This window comes from Pongo abelii, chromosome Y, assembly GCF_028885655.2.
Source record: "Pongo abelii isolate AG06213 chromosome Y, NHGRI_mPonAbe1-v2.0_pri, whole genome shotgun sequence".
In the NCBI taxonomy this organism is placed as follows: domain Eukaryota; kingdom Metazoa; phylum Chordata; class Mammalia; order Primates; family Hominidae; genus Pongo; species Pongo abelii.
This window is the reverse complement of record NC_072009.2, coordinates 44,810,285-44,830,138: the sequence shown is the minus strand read 5'-3', so window position 1 is coordinate 44,830,138 and position 19,854 is coordinate 44,810,285.

Genomic DNA, 19,854 nt, shown 5'->3' with positions numbered 1-19,854 from the left:
GCACCTGGAGTACCTTCCAGTGAGTAAATCTTTTTCTTTAGAGCAAATATTGGAAGTTTTATGTTAGCCATTTTAAAAGGCAACACTTTGACAAAATGACCTTTCATTCTTTGGAAATTTGGGGCGCATTCACATTTACTGCTAGAACGTATCTCCCGAGACACTCAATGAAATATGTGATACTCTTTGACACGGACTGGTGACATGCCAGCGTCAAAAGATGAGACCATAAATTTACATATATGCCATCTATTCCCAAATAAGTTGTTCTCTACATAGGAAGTAAAGTGAAATTGGTGTGAAGTTTCAATTCTGACAGCTGACATTTATTAAACTTTGGCTCAAAGGTAGTGTGATTTGCCTCATGACTGACTTTTTAAATTAGCTTTCTCTCCCAAGTCAATGTTCCATTAATTTCCTCAGCCAATAAGAAAATATTTTTCAGTAATGCTAAAATTAGCTCAATCTGCTGACTCTACTACTAAAGAATCTGGATTCAGATTCATTGACAAGAATTCCAGAAGCACTTTTATAATAGGTTTTATTTCAACAAAATACTGATCCAGTTTTTATTATCTTTGAGAATTAAATGTCAGCTCTGCCTTAAGGAGTATTTGGTATATACATTTTTCAGAATTTATATCATAACCAGAGACCCAAATATCTTTCATAGAATTTTGTTCTATTTTTTTTATATTAAGAATTGTTACCTTACCAAAATGACCACCTTTTTAAACCATCTTTCAGTGGTCTGCGTAAACAGTTTCATAGCAATTATCTGAAACCTAATTTAAAATTGGCCACAGACATCTAACCTCCTACTGTTACAGACTTGAAGCTGTAGATAATTTAAATTAGGGTTGGCATTTCATTTTTTCTTTCCTATATCTTAATTTCTTGGAATAATAAAGTTTGATGTTCCACAAGAAAACTACTTGAGTTTAAGTCATTTTCAAAAGAAACTTGCCATCTGCATTATTGTGTTCCAGACATTAGGTGACTATAGGTACTGGGTGTTAGTGATGGTAAACTCTGTGCAGTTCTTTATGAAATAGTATATATAATTGTTAGGTATATCAGTGCTTTTCAAATGGGTTGCTTAATATAGGATCCACTATGTATATTTATGTTAAAAGGTAACTTGTGATTTGGCTGTTTCCTGGATTTTAGAATACCACAATGCAGAAATGTATTCAAAATTAAGAAAAGAAGTAAACTTTTATCTGGATGCTATTAAATTTGAACATCAGGTGCCATATATCAGTAGATATTTTCTTTGTTTTCTTTTTTTTTTTTTTTTTTGGTTACTTCATAAAAACGCCTGTTTGGGATATTTTCTTTTAACTGGGAGAAGCACTCTTCTGTACAGAATGGCTATTCTAAAATAGCTACGTGTTTTATTTTCCTGTTGCATGACAGATTTAACTATTCTTTCCAGCAATGGTGGTGCCTTCAGAGTCTAGTATTCCAGAAGAGTTAGTGTCTCGAGCGTAATTTTACATTTCTAATTCTGGTAGCTATTATCAGAAACTTTTGAAAGTTTTGTTTATGTAGCCTAGTATTTTTATTGTAAACAGAATTAAATTTTGCTATGTAGAAATTTTTGTAACCTAACAGTGAATCCATATTTTCAATCAGTGTCAAAGGCTTCCTATAGTTCTACTAAAGTGTTACAATAAATAATTGTAGATAATAGTCGATATTTGGGTATGCTTAAAGATCTATACTTGTGAAAATTGTAGTGGATGTATTAAGAGAAATGAAATAAAAGTATAGCTTCATTCATGTGCCTTTTTACCATATATAAATTGCTTGCCTTTTTACCATATATAAATCCATATATGAAAATAGTAGTGGATGTTTTAAGAGAAATGAAATAAAAGTATAGCTTCATTCACTTGCCTTTTTACCATATATAAATCCAATCTTTCTTTGTCCTCAGTGTGGTGTCACTTTTGAATAATGTGCATAGTAAAGATTGCACATTGGTATGGAAATCAAGTCTGTGAGTGCTACTTTGTTGATTTCTGGCAAAAATCTCTTCAGCAATTTAAGAAAATATTATAGCCTACTGGGCTGTATTGGACATAAAAGTGCCACTAGCACTTCTGTAGTTTTCTGTAGAAAGTAATAGCTTTTCTGATTAGTTTTGAAACAAATAAATGCCACCTACCTATGAGCTTAACAAGGCTTGAACTTTTGCAAATTGCAAATGATCAAGGCCAGTGTGTAGTTGTTTATTTTTCAAATCAAAGGTATAAAAATAGAAAGATTTACTCAGAAATATATAGAAAACCAGTTCTAATTGTTACTCTCTAGAGTTGCCGAGCTAAATAAGTTACTCAGAATTTTATTATATAATCTGTTTGAACTCCTTGTCTGTCAACATAATTCTGAATTTGGGTTCTCTGCATCTGACCTTTTTTAGTGAGGCCTAGCATTTGTCACTACTGACACATGGCCACTCCTAATTGAGGTGCTGACTCTGGATCATCACCCTTTATTCTGGCATGACAGAAAAACAGTCAGCAGTTCAATTAGTGTGCTATTTGTCACACTGCTTACTGCCTATTGTTTCAGTAGCATTTTGTGCAATTATTTGTCACATGAATAGAGGAAACTGTAAATAATACACAGATGAGATCACAAGTGCCTATAAATTATCCACAGTGATTCTGCCACAAAAGCTAGGACACTCTACAGGTTTGAGTAGAGATTTCTTTTGCAGTTCTACGTGGTAAAAGCTAACTTTTAAAAAATAAAAATAAAATCAATTGTAAAGGAGGAGCCCAGTTTTAAAAAACTAATGAAATACTTGAAGCCCATTCATTAAGTATGAGGACCAAAATTTCCACAATAGATATGCTATCTGAGTATGTTCCTGCTGCTATAACACAGTACCTTGGACTGGGTAACTTATAAAACTGGAAAGAAATCAATTTCTTACAGTTTTAGACATTGGGAAGTCCAAGATCAAGGCACTGATAGGTCCAATGTCTGGTGAAGGTCGGTCTCTTCTTCCAAGAAGGCACCTTGTTGCTGTGTTCTCCAGAGAGGACAAATACAGTGTTCTCTAATGGTGGAAGGGCTAAAAAGCCTAGTTACTTCCATTGAGTTATTTTATAAGGTCTCTAATTGAACTCTTAATCTCCTCCCAAAATCCCCACTTTTTAAGTCTATCACACAGGGGCAGTTAAATTCCAACATATAAATTCTGGAGCGAAACATATATTCAAGCCACAGGTGTCAAATGGAAAGACCAGAGGCAATATTGTACTATTTCTAATGCCTATAAAAATGTATATTTTAATGTTCAGATAGAAAACAGGAATGTGCTTGGAAAAAATGACCTCTTGTTTTAAAGATTACAGCCCCACTCTTTGGCAGGAAAGAACACAGCTTACCCTTCTCAAATGTAAGGCTAGATTTGACCAATATAATTGGTTATACTTATCTAAAAATTCAGTAGAAAAATAAGAAGGCTTTTTAAAAAAGACCAGCTCTTTTTAGTATAATGAATGAGACATTTTATGACTGGAAAAGGGGGTATCACTTGACTTGCTTATTCTCGGTTCATATACTATAGTACCAAATACAATTAGGAAAAACAAATACACTGGATTACACACCGATTTTTATTCAGAGTTCTGTCTGATGACAGAGAAACCTTTACCAAGGAGTAAATGTTATGTAACTTCTCATCATATTAAAATTAGAAGCTGGGGAGCAAACCTGGTTACCAAGAGTCATCTGGTTCTTCATGAGAAAAGCCTGATTACATTAATAAAGCAAAGACAAAAATTAAAATGTAAAAATTTTGAAAATCTGTGTTAGATTTATTTGGTATCTTTATAATGTTCTCAACTTATATCCTGGGGAGTTTCTGGCCTAGCTTATAAATTATATTAGGAACAATTTCACAAGTTAAAAACCTCAATCCATTCTTTTTATAGTCAGTAATTCTGACTGATTCAATAACTTCTTACAGGCAACCTCAAATTTCTAACCATTTCTTTTAGCTGACACAATGAGCAATTAACTGTTCACATACAAAACACAATACGTGGGGAAACCAAGTCCGTTCAACTTTGTCACTAGATTGAAGCATGTCTATAGGAAGCCTTCCTGAACCATCTTTCTTGAGCTCTGATTACATGGGGAAAGGGAAGAATTTTGAAATTAGGTATGCATTAATTTTATGATATACATTTCTCTAAGAAGCATTTTTGAAACATATATGTCACTTAAAAGCCTAAAAATGTCGTGACTTATAAACATGAAATTTAGCAAGCACATCAAAATAAACCATCAGATATGCATTTAACACCATGATACTTCAGACTTATATAAAATATTAATGTCAGTACTAATGTACTTGTTATATGATAATAGTTGTTTTCCTTCTTGTTCCTAAAAAACATGAAAAACCCTACCTTTACAAACGTTGATAAATGAAAATCTATTAAATATTTTGTCTTAAGAAAAAAAAATGTATAATTTTTTTTCAAAACAGTAGTACCTTTAAATGACTCAAAGTTCCATGTGAAATTTAGATTTCACCTTTTTGTCTTCAATGGAAGAGAAAGATTACTCGGATGTGGATTCCTGTTCCAAGAAGTTAAAATAAACCACAGAAGCCCTGTGTGTCCCCCGCCCACAGCGTGTATGCCACTGAACTAATTTTTTATAATGGAAGTCATTGCTATCATCATTGGAAAACAAATAGGTCATCTAAATGCTGGAAGCGATGAATTTCCCTCAAGCGTCCTGTGCTTTAGACCTGAATTAACCAGGAATCCAGGGAACATCCATATGTTACGGTAATTCAAGGAAGACTTAACAAGTGTGTTAAGTGGACAGAGTAATCCCTCTGATAGGACAAGAATCAGAACACAGAAGGGAAGAAGAGAACCTGAGGAAAAAGGGAGGCACCAAATGCCCCTGGAAGGAGCCTTGGACTGGCAGCCATCTCTGCCCTTGGGCTCTTCTGGTGCCAGCTAGCTGACCCTGACAGCCTCTTCCTTAAAGTCTGTTTTCAAAGCAATGTTCTGAAGCAAAGAACAGTCTACATTTTTTACAGCCTTATTTAAGGATCAGATGAGAATGCACAAAAATTACCTTCAAAAACAATCATATACTATTAAACTCCTAAGCTGCATATTCTATGCAGCCTTTCTCATGGCTTGTAAGACAAGAAGAGGACAGGGGTGACTTTCAGGGCACCTGCCACTCCTCTGACTTTGGACACTAATTGACTCCCTTCCCTGACCTCAATGTATTTACGAAAGGTGTACAATGCAGGAACTTGTACAGAGAAACAACTCATACTTATTACCCTTTTGTGATCCAGATTTTCTAGCTCCCTTTGTTTCCTTGCTAAAATGTAGATTACTCTGCCTTTTTTCTTCTCTGCCTTTGTTCTTTCACTTGCTGTTTCCATATTTTTTTCTTCTTGCTTTTGTTCCTCGATTGGTTTCTGGTCTACACCCAATAGTTCAGAAAATGAAGAGTGGCTGCCCGCATCAGATTGTTCAAATGAATGCGGGACCAGTCTGCAGGAGTCCTTGCCAAGACCCGGGGGGATCCTGCTTGGCTTTTGTTTGACATGTGACATGCTTCAAGTTGCTGTTCCGTGTTCATCAACTTCAAGCCCCCAATCCCACTCCTTGCCTCTGCATCCCACTTCAATTGGCTGAGATGAATTGTACTCATCTCAGGGTGACTTGTAGTCACCCTCATCGTGACCAACTGCAACTGACATATCCTCCCTCCATGTCACAAGTTCTTGTCCTTTGCACGTATCTCCTTTCTCTTTTTGAAAGCAAAGCCTACATTTCTGCCTCTGCCTTTGATTATAATCCCTCTCCTAACTTTAGGACCCTGACTGAGCCACTGATCCCTATTTCTGTACAGAGCAGTTTTATAACTCTTACTCTCATAAAGGTGTTCAATTCTGTTCTCCCCTGAAGAAACAGAACAGATATCACACCCCTGCACTCCCCCAGCCATTCTAGCCAACTCACTGTTCATTCCCCACTTCCACCAAATGGACGGCAGCCCTTCCTGAGGTTTTCACGATTACTCAGATGTGGATCCTTTCCATATCTTTTCTTCCACTGCTGGTCTCTCTACCTGCCCTCACATCCACAGTTCTGACAGTTTCCTGCCATATACATGTGAAATCCTCACAGCACCAGCTTCGTCCTGGGTAGGATCATCCCAGTTTTTTTTTTTTTTTTTTTTCATGCTCTTTCTATCCTCCATCCACCCAGCAACCAGTGCTGGCATGTTCACATTCCCTGTTGTTCAGCTGCAACAGGGGCCTTTCTCACCATCTCCCTGGAATACTTAAACAGCCCAGTCAAGACTCTCCCTGAAGTCAGTCTCTGCCTTCTAGTAACTTGTGGTCATTTGCACCAGGCATTTCCTGAGGGGAATGTGTGTATCTTCTGTGCAGTGTCTCTGCTCTGGTAGAGTTCAACACCATGGTAGTCTGGGCTCCAAAAATCTACCTTTATCTTTCCATATTGATTTCCTATAACACCACCAGCTTTGACCTACAAATATTTCATCTATGTCAACTCACTCACTGGGGCCTGGCCATGGATACGTCTTCCTTGCTTGGTATTTGCCTTTACTGTGTCCTCAGCCTGCAGCCCTCCCACACTGTCATAAAGCCTGATATACTATTCAAAACCCAACTGAAATGCCATATCCTCCTTATTTCTAAAGGGACAAGTAACCAAACCACTCCAGCAGCTTACTTACACAATATCTTGCACCTGCTTCTTGAAAACCTACACATACTTGTTTTGTTCACTTCTATATTTTTCCAATCAAGGCCCATATTTTAGTAAATCGTCTGTTCTCTCTGCATCTTGGCACAGATCCCTACATCTCAAATGTTTCATTAGACATCATTCTCAGAAACAATTATGCTGACCTTTCTCTTACAGTTCTGACTCATAACCTATGTTTTTAAAGCTAGAAATGCTAATAAGAAGAAAAATTCATAGGTTTACCAGAGGACTCTGAACCCTCTTGCTCTGCCTTGTTTTAAACTCATCAGCAGTGACCGAGTTAATTTCATGAATAAGAGAGAAGCAACACAGTTTTTCCTCTCTCTCCACCCCCCATCTCTTCTCAATCCCTCTCATGAAATTAAAATACCCAAAGAGACACTTGATCATTTCTGCAGTCAGAAAGGCAACTTTCTCTTTGCTAGAACAAGAAATGAAAGTTACTCTAAAATGAGATTGCTTTCTTTTATCGAATAGTAATCTAAAAATAGCGGTGTTGTTTAAGCACCTCTATATTTAGAAATAAAGAGGAAGAACAAACTGCTTTTCTGCTCTGATGTATATTTTGCCCCTGCACGGCAGAATACAGAAACCTCTTTGGACACAAAGGCAGAGGAATAAAGTATGTTTTTTGGGCACCTCATATCAGAGACACCAAATTGCTTCCTTTTCCATTCCATTTGTGCCCAGAGGAGGAGGTGAAATGATGAATATAAAAATTTCTCAATCATAACATTGTTACTCACTATGCTCCTTAAAAATTTTAAAGCCAGTATGATAATGTACATTCTCTCTTAGAGGCAGAACCATTGCCAGAAGGGGAAAAATGAGCTAAGGAATAAAAAACAAAGAAAAATTCAGGACCTTCTTGGGGGCAGCGAGGCATCTGCCCTGAGTCCAGAGTTGTGGCTGGGAATTAAGCCTGATAAAGTGTCTAAGTCTTGTGAGGACAAATTGGATTAGTGTCAGCTTTGTACACAGCATTGAAGAAGTGTACAACAAGTTTTGATCTGTGGCTGTGAAAAACTTAAAGTCTTTAAGACGCAGTAAGTAAGAGTGACAGGACTTCTTAGGGAATAGAGAAACTATAGGTTTTTTGCTGGAAATAGTCAAGGAGGAGGATAGACTTAGTTGGATTTTAAAGATAGGGAGGGGTTGCAGGCAGAATCAGGGAGAACATTCCAGTAATGACCAGAGAAATAATAGTAACCTGAAACGAGTAAAGCTAACATAAACTTGGGGGAAAATATAAGCAAACAACTGAACTCTAGCAAAGATGGAAAATACGGCTGAAGAAAAAATGTGTTTTCAGTTTGGGAGTCCGTTTTGAATACCAATACATAATCCTGTAGCTGAGACACAGCCATATTTTTGAGTGGAATAATGGAATGATGAAAACAATGTTCTAAAAATAGGCTGATAGGTTGTAAATGTTGTTAGATAGAATCAACAGTCCACTGTTTAAAAAGAAAAAAGAAATCTGTGTCTGAAAACCACCTTACTCCCACCCCCACCCATGCCTTTTGTCTCACATTTGAATAGATAGATAGACAGATAGATAGACAGATAGATAGATAGATAGATAGATAGATAGATAGATAAAATGTTATCTAAAAACTAGCACAACTACTCCTAAAGGTGGGAGAATTGCTTATAATATTAATAGGAAAATGTCACATTAAAGACCTACCTATAGAGGTCGAACTGCCCCTCCACATTTCAATAGACATGTCCCATGCTACACTAGTTTAGACTCATGAAACCAGGTCTATGGAATGACTGAAATCACTGCTGTCAGAAGCACTGGGCAGTTTTTCTAGAAGACCTTCTCTAGAGGGTACAAAGAGGCTTGCTACAAAAGGGGATGTCTTTGGAGCTAGAGTCCATGAGTTTTATTGTCTATTTGCCTGCAACTTAAAATAACAGCAGTGACTTCCAGGTTCATTTAGCATCCTCCCACTCTGGCAGTGGTGGTGTTCTAGCCACCCCTTAGATTATAGTTTTCAGTGACTTCACGTGAGTAACCCTTGGCTTAACCTATGGAACAGTTTGGAATAAGTCTGTGTAGTTCAGAGTCAGCAAATACTTGGCCCTCATTTAGGCACTGCACCTCCCCAAATTCATAGCAGACATGGATACTTGATCACAGCATTTTTTCCTACTGACCACACATTCTCAGAATCTTTCTCAGCACCAGTTCCTGGCAGTCACTACCAGTTGATTAGGGTTCAATCATGAAATTTATTTGCCATTTGATCTAAATCTTTTTTTTCCATTAGAAAGCTTATTGTATTTAAAGATATTACTGTGCCATACCCCGCTGCCTTTCCACCACAAAAATAAACCCCAAAAACATTTAAACATCCTCAGTTCCTTCAGTTGCTCTTGTCTTTTTTCCAGAGCATTCTCTAGCCTCAGTCCTGCCCTCCCCTCCCCTGTAATGCACACAGGACAGAGTTATTGATGCTTTTACAATAGATTTCCAGAAATGAATCCTTTCCCCAAAGATGATATGATTCCCAGAACTGAGTCATTTCCCCAAAGAGAACATCACCATTCTCTTTGATCTTGTTCTTAATACCACCCAGAATTGCATTAGCTTATTTGACAAACCTACCAGACTTTTACCTCTACTGAGATTGCAGTAAGTTAACACTTGTGTGTTGATATAGATGAACTGTTCCTAATCTAGATTTCTTTTGTCCTGTTGTTGAATGTTTGATATTTAAGCCCAAGTACAGGGTTTCATTTCTTATTATCTTAACTTCAATCTTGTTAATTTCACCTAGCTCTTATTGCCATGGAGATGACTTTGAATCCTAACTTCTGCCTTCTAATAAATTAGCTGCCCTTAGTATTATCTTTGAATATAATAAATTGTCTTGATTCAAGTTATTAATTTAAATGTGGATCTAGACAACATTAAGGTTAACCTCAAAGCCTTCCTAGTGAATTTGCACCATACAGTGACATGCAGCATGCAATGTTCTCTGAGTATTGACAACTCAAGTCAGTTATGAGCAATTCCACATTCACCAAATAGTGAGTACTTTTTTGGTTTCTGTCACCTTGTAGCTCTAGAGATACCACAGTGAATGACACCAATGGTGTATCTGCTGTAGTGAAAGGCACCATGATAGCACGATTTTGTATTTCCACTTAGGCTCCAGGTCTCCAGTTTGTTTGTAGGAGGATACCAAAGTATTTCATAAAATGACATTCTGTTTACCTACCATATCTCCCTTCCAAAAAAAAAGAAAAAAAAAAGAGGTAAGTTTGGCATGACTTGTTCTTGTTCTCAGTAAAATCAGGAGTATGTGAAAGAATAATAATTGGTTTTTATCTTAGGATTCACATTAAATGAGTTAATGTATAATAAAAGTGCCTGGCATGGCATCTGACTGAAAAGAGGTATTTAACACATGTTTCTGTTGGTGTTTTGGGTCACTCTGAATCTACCCTGTTGTAGCCAAGGAGACGTGCCTTTTTTCCTCTTTCTGAAAATAGGAAACGCTTTCAACGTAGCAGATAATTTGGCAGTTTTCTTGCAATTTCTAAAACATCACTGACCCGAAGTTAGGCAATCCCATTCGTTCATCCAAAATATATAATTCACCAGGAACTCACACATTGGATTTATTGAAATGTCTATTGAAATGTTCAAATATACCTATATCTCAAGGTTCACAGCCTGGCTGACCTTGCTTCTTCCATGTTCGCTGTTTGAAAACTCAATTATTATCTTTTGGGTGTATACTCAATAATGGCATTGCTGGGTCAAATGGTATTTCTGGTTCTACATCTTTCAGCAAACACCACACTCTCTTCCGCAATGATTGAGAAAATTTACACTCCCATCAACAGTGTCAAAGCCTTCCTATTTCTACATATCCTTGCCAGCCTCTGTTGTTTTCTGACTTTTTAACGGCTGCCATTCTAACTGAGGTAAGATGGTATTTCATTGTGGTTTTGATGTGCATTTCTCTAATGGCCAGTGATGAAGAGAGGTTTTTTGGGTTTGTTGGTAGCATAAATGTCTTATTTTGAGGAATGTCTGTTCATCCTTCACCCACTTTGTGATGAGGTTGTTTGCTTTTTTCTTGTAAATTTAAGTTCCTTGTAGATTCTCGATATTAGACCTTTGTCAGATGGATAGATTGCCAATTTTTTCTCCCTTTCTGTACATTGCCTATGGACCATGATGATACTTTCTGCAGCAGTATTTAAAATAGCAAAGACTTGAAACCAACACAAATATCCATCAATGATAGACTAGATAAAGAAAATGTGGCACACATATGCCATGGAATACTAGGCACCAATAAAAAAGGATTAGTTCATGTCCTTGGCAGGAACATAGATGAAGCTGGAAACCATAATCCTCAGCAAACTACCACAGAAACAGTAAGCCAAACACTCTGTTTTCACTCATAAGTGGGAGTTGAATAATAACAATATATGGAAACAGGGAGGGGAATATCACACTCTGAGGCCTGTTGGGCAGTGGAGGGCAAGGGGAAGGAGAGCATTAGGGTAAATACCTAATGCATATGAGGCTTAAAATAAAGATGATGTGTTCATAGGTGCAGCAAACCACCATGGCACATGTATTACTATGTAACAAAACTGGAGGTTCATGTATCCCAGGACTTAAAGTAAAATAATAATAAAAACATGTTAAAGACTCCCAAGCCTGTTTTAAAGAACATATCACTCATTTCTCCACATATAGTTAAATATTTATGTCTACTAGTAAAATTCAAAGTGCTGTAACTTCATTTTTTTGTGGTACCTTGACTATGAATGCAATACAGAACCAGAAAAAGATTTACTGATTTTTTACTTTTATTTTATTTTCTAGCAGAGAAAGAGGAAGTTAAGCAGATCAGCAGCCTCCATTATTTCAGTGGGTATGAGGTGCCTCAAACAGTTGGCCCTTTGCTCTTGCTTTCCCCTATCATAGTCTAAAAAGCCTCCTATTTTTCATATATATATGAACATGCTTTAGCTCACTGTAGGTCTTTGTCTTTCCGTTGCTAGGCCCACTGATTTGTGGTCCCATGCTTATGTTCATTATTAGCTTGTTTCCTACTTTTGAAATTTTGTATGTGGACTCTTCAAATTTAAGTTAGTCAGAGAGCTCTTTATATCAACAAGTGGATTTTTTGAGTATTTTCCCTCTCAAAATATGATGTTGCCCTAGCCAACCCGGAGAGCTGCTTTTTCCACCGTAAGTGAGAGTCCTGGCCCCCTCTTATCACCCACTAAGCCCAGTTTCTTGTTGTGGAAGGGTTCTTCATGAGTACCTTAAAAAATCTGCAGTAGCTTTTCACAAAGATGTTGTTGACCACCTGAACACAGACTTCATCATGGAGCCTTTGAAACCACTGAGGCCTCAGCGCTGAAACTTTCAGAAGCTTCTTTGCACTGTTGAGGCTACTTAACACTGAAATCCCCCCATGTCTGTCATTCTTTAATTTCAGGATACTCTGACAACCCTGTTGAACCTGAAGCCCCTTCCTCCACACTCCAGTTCTATCCTGCAAGCACTGAGCACCTACTGTGTGTCAGTTTCTGTGTTAGAGGTTGGAAAGTAGAGAAGTGGAGAAGACCCATCCCATGTTCTTTATCACACTCTCATCCCCAAATTGCTCCAGATGTTTTCACCTTGATGCATTATTGCCTCTGTGCCACATCTTTTCCACAGTGCCTTGAAACCCATTCCCCCAGCAGATTAATTTCCTTTGTCCCCAGCCTCTTCATAGAATGTGCGTTCTACTCATTTGCTGACCCTTACTTAAGTTTCTTTCCTTCTCTCTCATATCTGTGTGTGTTTTTTTTTTACTTTGTCCTATGTTAGATTTTTACTGCCTCTGTAATAAATTATTATAAATTTTGTAGCTTAGTACAAGACAAGTGTATCATCTTACACTTTTGTAGCATAAGAGTCCAACACTGGTCTTTTGTGGGCTAAATTCAAAGTGTGCAAAGGACTGCGTTCCTCTTGGGGGTTCTCAGGGAGAATCTGTTTCTTTGTATTTTCCAGCTTCTAGGGGTCTCCTGCATTCCTTTGTTGTGCCCCCTTTGTCCGTTTTCAAAGCCTTTAACTTCACATTGCATTGGCCATTCTGCTGTCACATTCCTTTTTTTGCTTTCATCTTCTTTTTTAATGCCCTTGTAACAGCATTGCGTCCACCTGGATGATCCAGTGCAGGGCAATCTTCCTATCTTAAGGTCAGCTGTTGACCAACCTTAATTCCTCTTTGCCGAGAGCAATTACATACTCACAAGTTCCATAGATTTGGATGTGAACATCTTAGAAGAAGGACCACTATTCTGCTTGTTCCCCTTAGGCAGGCATTTGCAAATTATCCTAGACCCCTCTCTTGTCCACAATTTTTCAGATTAACCTATTCTCAAATTCTCTGTAGCTTTCTCCTCAACATCTCTGGGCCAACCCTTCCTTGGAGAGGCTTCAAATGCTCTTATGTAACGCAGTGGGAAAATCAAGCAGACCATGAATATGGACTAATGCCAGTACAGGTACTTGGGTCATGGCAGTTGCTTTATTTGTATTATATATGGGAATTCTAAGTAATACTTCTTTTGTAGGTGAAGAGAAGGTGGAGGAAGTCACAGAACTTTATAAAACGTTTGGTATTGGGCTTGGCATGGTGGCTCAGGCCTGTAATCTCAGCACTTTGGGAGGCCAAGTTCTGCAGATTACTTGAGGCCAGGAGTTTGAAATCTGTCTCTACTAAAAATATAAAACTTAGCCTGTCCTCTTAGTGCATGCCTGTAATTCCAGCTACTCAGGAGGATGAGGCAGGAGATTCTCCTGAACCCAGTGGGTAGAGGTTGTAGTGAGCAAAGATCACACCACTAGCTTGAAATCATTGATCTAGACCTGTGATGTCCAGTACCGTTGTGACTAGCCATGTGTGGCTATTATTGTTTAATTAAAATTAAACTAAAAATAGTTTTACAGTCACACTAGCCACATTTATAATACTCACTGGCTCCCATATTGGTCAGCACAAGTGTAGAATATTTGCATCCTTGTGGAAAACCTCGCAGATTGGATAGTGCAGAATCCTGGTGTATGTCTTACTTTTTCCCAATACCCTCAAGTATTTAGTATGAGATTGCAGCTATTCCCTTCCCAAGACAACAGGGTCATTTTCTCTTAGGGTTTTCAGTTCTCTCACTTAACTTGTCAGTTTTTCCTTGGCAGAAATAAATGAAAAATTACAGCCTTTCTTGCTTCTTCAGCTGTTTACAAAATCAAAATCAAATTGGCAGCTCAACTCAAGCATGGGATGTATATAAAGAAAGTGCTGTCTTATCTTCTACCCATCTGGGTAGTTGGTAACAGCCCCCTCAATTGGTCTTTGGGTTCCCTTTTGTCTGTCTTCATGCTGACTTAGCATCATGCTTCTCACCCATTTGTGGCTTTCCCTTTTTATGGGGAAAGCCTACACTACACTTTTATGTGAGTGTAGAGATGCATGTTATCTCCCTTATATGTAAACACACAGTCAAACACACACACACACACACACACACATATTTCTTTTTGCTTTTTTTTCTTGCTGCTGCTGCTGCTGCTTAAATGTTGAAGAAAATAACAAGCCCTTCTCTTGACCACCTCATTTTTCAAATCTAGTGCAGCAAGAATTCATGATATCATTGTCTACTTTATTCAAATTTCAACTCCCCATACTTTCTTCCATTACCTTCTCTGGAGAATTATAGCCAGTTCATCTAGTTTTGCAAAGCTGTTGTATCATTTCTGCTTGTCTTTGTTATCCACTTTTTCTACCTCAATTTGTTTCTCAACTTTCTCCTAAAACAGCCTCAAACATTTTCTTTAGAGGATCATATAGTGAATATTGTTGGCTTGGTGGAACAGCTGGTCTCTGTTGCAGGCGCTTAACCCTGCCGTTGAAGCATGAAAGCAGCCTTAGGTGGTAGAAATAAACTGTACAAGGCTGTATTCGCCCACCTCAAGTAGTATTTTAAACCTACCTCATCATACAAAGATTCTTCTCTCTGCTTTTGCTATCACAGTTATAGCCTTCTAATTCTAAAGTGAAAAGTATCAACTGTTTCTTGATTTCCTTTATAACATGAGCCATTCATTAGCAAGTACATATCAGGTTTCTTCTGATTTCATTGTGTGTATGTGAATCAGCAGAAGGCTCAGTGAGGCTTGATGAGTCTTGGATTCTAATACACCTCAGATATATGTTCCAGATGATTGACTAAGTTCCAGGAAGTTTACTCTAGTTCCACTCCATGTTGAAGAGTTAGTAGTCACCACATCCCAGTGTGCATATGGCCTTCCAGGTTATTCTAGATAACATTAATTGACACACAAAGTGTGTCAGGTACCTTATGTGCATTAGATTGTGTAATCCTCATAAATGCACCATAAGGGGCTACAAAGTTACCATGGTTTTACAGAGGAGAAAACCAACATTAGGAGATTGAGGGCTGCTTGTGCTCAAATTGCCAGTAAGTATTGGAGCTAGACTTAAACTTAACTTCGTTTGATTACAAAACCCTTGTGTTAAAATATACACTTTGGGGTTACCATGGTGTATATCCATTCATACACCTACCCATCCATCATTCATCTCTATTTCAATTATCTGTGCTAGAAGCCATGAAATCTCTTATATTTTTCCCTAGTTTCTTATAGTTCTATTTCTTTTGCCAATCTTTTTACTTTTTTTTTTTTTTTTTTTTTTTCAAGACAGGGTCTTATTCTGTCCCTTAGGCCACAGTGCAGTGGTGTTATCTCAGCTGCTATTACAGGCATGAGCCACTATGCCTGGCCCAATCTATTAAACTTAGTTGCAAAATCTCTCAATGCCTCAGAATGTATTTCCTTATGGATTATTTCTTCCATCTTTGCCAGAATACAAAACTTCCTTTCTTATAAATTGGTGTTTCAAGAGGCATATCATAGTCCCTTGCATTTGTAAAATCTTACATTTATAGCACACATACTTCAGGTAGAAGTCTGTAGTCTGCAGATCAGTGCAACAGTGTCTCTTTTTTCTAGGTAAGTGACATGAAGTCAAGATGGTTTTAATTACCCCCACAGATGCCTCCTGGAAATTTCCACGGTGAGCTAATTACATCCTTGTTCTTCTCCCCACTCTGTATTGTCCTTAACTTACCACCGACATCTATGAAATCTTCTAGGTGTCAGTTATTGTCCTTAACTTACCATCAACGTCTATGAAATCTTCTAGGTGTCAGTGCTGGTGCTAACTTGTCCAGTTCAAGGCAAGCCCAACTTACTCCACCAGACACTCAGCGTCCCTTGAGCTGAATGTGCCATACTTTCAGATCATGAGAAGTTTGTCTTTGTGATTTCACATTAGAGATTTTCTTATGAAAATATATTGGATTCTATGAGAAATATCATAGTTATATAATTTGTTTATTCCAGAAGCCACATATCTTCACTAGTATACAGGAAATGGTACCAAGCTTACTGGCATCTTCCTCTACAATGTCAGATTTCAGTTAGAAAGCAAAATAAAAGAAGAATTCTACACTTCCTGTTCTTCATTTTTGACTTTCAATATTGACTACGAAAAATATGTACAATTTCACACTTAGTTAGGAGCCCTATAATGAAGAACACGGGGAGCTTCTACTTTGTAATTGTTGGCCACCATGATAATGCAGTTATTAAAAATAAATTTTATCCAGCTGGGAAGGTAGAATCCAAAGTGCAGGCTAAAACTTAAATTTCAACAGAATTTTCATGCCATTAAAATAATATGATGTAATATGATTTTAGAACTGAAAGATATGGATAGATGAGGTAAATGAAATCCATCACAATTAAATGAAGCTTACTCTGGAATCCCACAGATGGATAGACACTAGCCAGGGAATATCCTTGGAGTTGTTTTATTTATCCTTCAATTCAGCATAGACTAGCATGACCTCTGGCATTCCCATGATATTCAGTTCACTATATCACACACCATGAATTGCTGCTGCTTAAGCACTCAAACATATAGTTCACCTGTAGTGGGTTGCTGCCTTGAAATGCCATTCATGAAAGTTGAGGCAATTTTCATGAATTTGTTTTTCATCAGGAACTACTGGGGAAAAAAAAAACAAACCCTCAGTTACCTTCAGCAGCACTTCCAGGATGGGTTGTGCATGCATGCTTCCCTCCCTAGTGACACCTTGGCAATGCACAGGAAGCTCAAAAGCAGCACCAGAGGTGATGACACTCGCCTTTCTCCTCAAGAATGGTTGAAAAACCAAGCTTGGCCAGAGAACATGTTGCCATTCAGAGTAAACAGATTTTAGAGTTTTCACCTGAGAAGAACGCAGCCATTTTTAATTTATGTTTCTAATAAATTTTGGGCTCATTTGCTCTGTTTCTCTCAATGCCTAAAATTGGCTTTGATGCCCTCTAAGGAGTTAATGGTTTAAGTTAATTGTAACATATAATATTCACTGTGTGATACTTTTCAACTCTTCAGGTCTTGTCACCAAAATATGATAGGATTATCTGCCAGTTGTTGTTGCAACATTATTTTCTCATAAGTTGAGAGCACTGATCATTAAAACTTGTTTTGAGTATTTGTAGCAGTATTGCTTTCTGGGATGCCATTATTTATATATAGATTCTGTGCACTCCACTGGCCTTGTGGTGGACAAAGGAGCACACATAAAAATACTTTGTTGCATAAGTCGATTTTAGTTCTTTCTCCTGCTGCCACTCATCTTGTTAAGGCATTTTCGCAATATGCTCCTAATCCTTCAGGATTGATCATCATTGTAAAGGAAAACACTGCTGTGAGCCAGAAAGAGAAAAATGCATTCCTTTAAGGATTCACTTAGCTTTTTCATGGCAACACGAGTGAAGTAAAACATGATTTCACTATGCAGGCGAATTCCATGAAACAAGCCACCCTCATCCACCCCAGGACTGGGAACAGACTCCTCAGCAAGGAGCCTGTCCTGGTTTCCTGTGGCTATTATAACCCAGTGCCAGAAATGGAGTGGCTTCAGACAGCAAAAATTGACTGTGTCACTTCTGAGGGCCACTGTCTGAAATCAAGGTGTCAGTGGGGCCATGCTCCCTATGCATACAGCAAGACCAGGATCTATTAGGCCTCTGTCCCAGCTTCTGGAAGTTCCTTGGCTTGTGGCAATGTAACTCCAGTCTTTCTGTGGCATTTTTCTTCTTGCGTGCATTTCCAAATTTTCCCTTTTTCTAAATACACCAGTGGTTGGATTAGAGACCCACCCTATTGCAATGTAAACTCAATAACCACATCTACAACAACCTTCTTTCCAAATGAGGTTACATTCTGAGGTGCTGCCACTTAAGACTTCAACAAAAACATTTTGAGAGGACACATTTCAAGCCATAAGTGAGGTGTCCTTTAAAAACTCTTATTTCAGTCTTACATTGGAGTAAGGTGGCATTCCAAGTGGTGAATTCCCTCTTTTCATGATAGTCAGACAGTCCCACCTTCTGTTCACTTTAGCCATTTCAGCAAAGGTAAAGGACACTCCCAGCTCTGACAGAACTGTGTCCTGCTGTTGACACATACAACTGCTTGCAGCTGTGGCTGAGCATCATCTCCAGCTACTCCCAGGACCCACTTCCATGTAAGCTCCATGCACTGGAAAGAGGCCTCTCGTAGCCATCACAAGTGCCATTTCAACTGTCTCTACTGCTTACATGGTGCTACTTTGCAAAAAGCCCAACTCTCTCAGCTTCCTTCTAGATGTTGAGGCCTGCTGTAAATGGCACCTTTTCTTCACAAGATATATATTTATACACACATTTTGTTTATTAATTGACTGTTTCTGTTCTTTGAGATTTAGATATCAAATTTAAAAATAAAATAGAATGTGAAAACAGATCTCTTATATTTCTCTTGAAAACAACAACAGATGAAAATCAAATTTTATTCCCCCACAAAGAAAGAACCTATGCAGTTTACAAAATGGAATGTCAGCATTCTTCGTGCCATACAAAAATGTTAATCTATTGTTTCTCACACTGTCATCTAAGACAATAATCAGGATCTGAACGAGTTCATAGTTCATGCTGCTGTCAACCTCATAGATGAGAACATGTGGCTGTTGAACAGCATGTACCTGAAAACTGTGGACAAGATCAATGAGGGATTTGTGTCAGCATTCAACACTACAGGCCATATCGTGACATTTTTAGTAAAGATAACTAAAGTTTGGGTTCACAAACTAGAAGAACATGGAACACAGATGCCACGCTCTGAGTCTGTAGACTTCACAGTCAAGTATAAATGTAAGAGTTTTCATTTATGGGGCTACATTTATTTTACTGGGGAATAGGACATATTGTAAAACAGCTTGTCATAAAACTAAGTTTCACACACAAAAAAAAGTTTATCTGAATCATATCACTGGTTATTTTACTGTATTTTATAGTTCTGACTTTAAAAGTTTATATGCTCTTTATGATAAAACTAAGCTAATTTTAAATCCAGTTTTGTGTTCATTTCTCCCATCACTAATATACCACATGTTTCTAATTTGAAGACCATTGCATCAAAGAACTGTTTTTTTATTTTTATAAAATATTATGCCTTAATTATATTACATGTGAGATTTATTATGCTTCATGACATAAGGCAAGAAGATGGAATAAAGCACTTCTTTACTGATGTTTATGATTTACATATAAAGGTATGGTATTTCCTATAATTTTTAACATCTGATGATTAAAAGATGAATTTGATCTTTGTCAGGAAACTGGCCTATCGAAGTAATTTCCTTATTTCCTTTGGCTCCACAGTTTACCTTTCAGACAAACTTTTCCACATCAGAGGTATCTCTGGCAACTGTTTTGGCAAGCAAGTCTTCACAGCCAGCTGAATAGGTATTTAAGAACACAACTCATGACAGTTATTTTGAATGATTGTGAAAATAAGTTGTTCTCATTCTTCCCCTTTTGGCATTCATTGTTGGCTTTATTAGGGAACCGTAAAGAGACCAAGGAAACAGTCTATATCAGGGA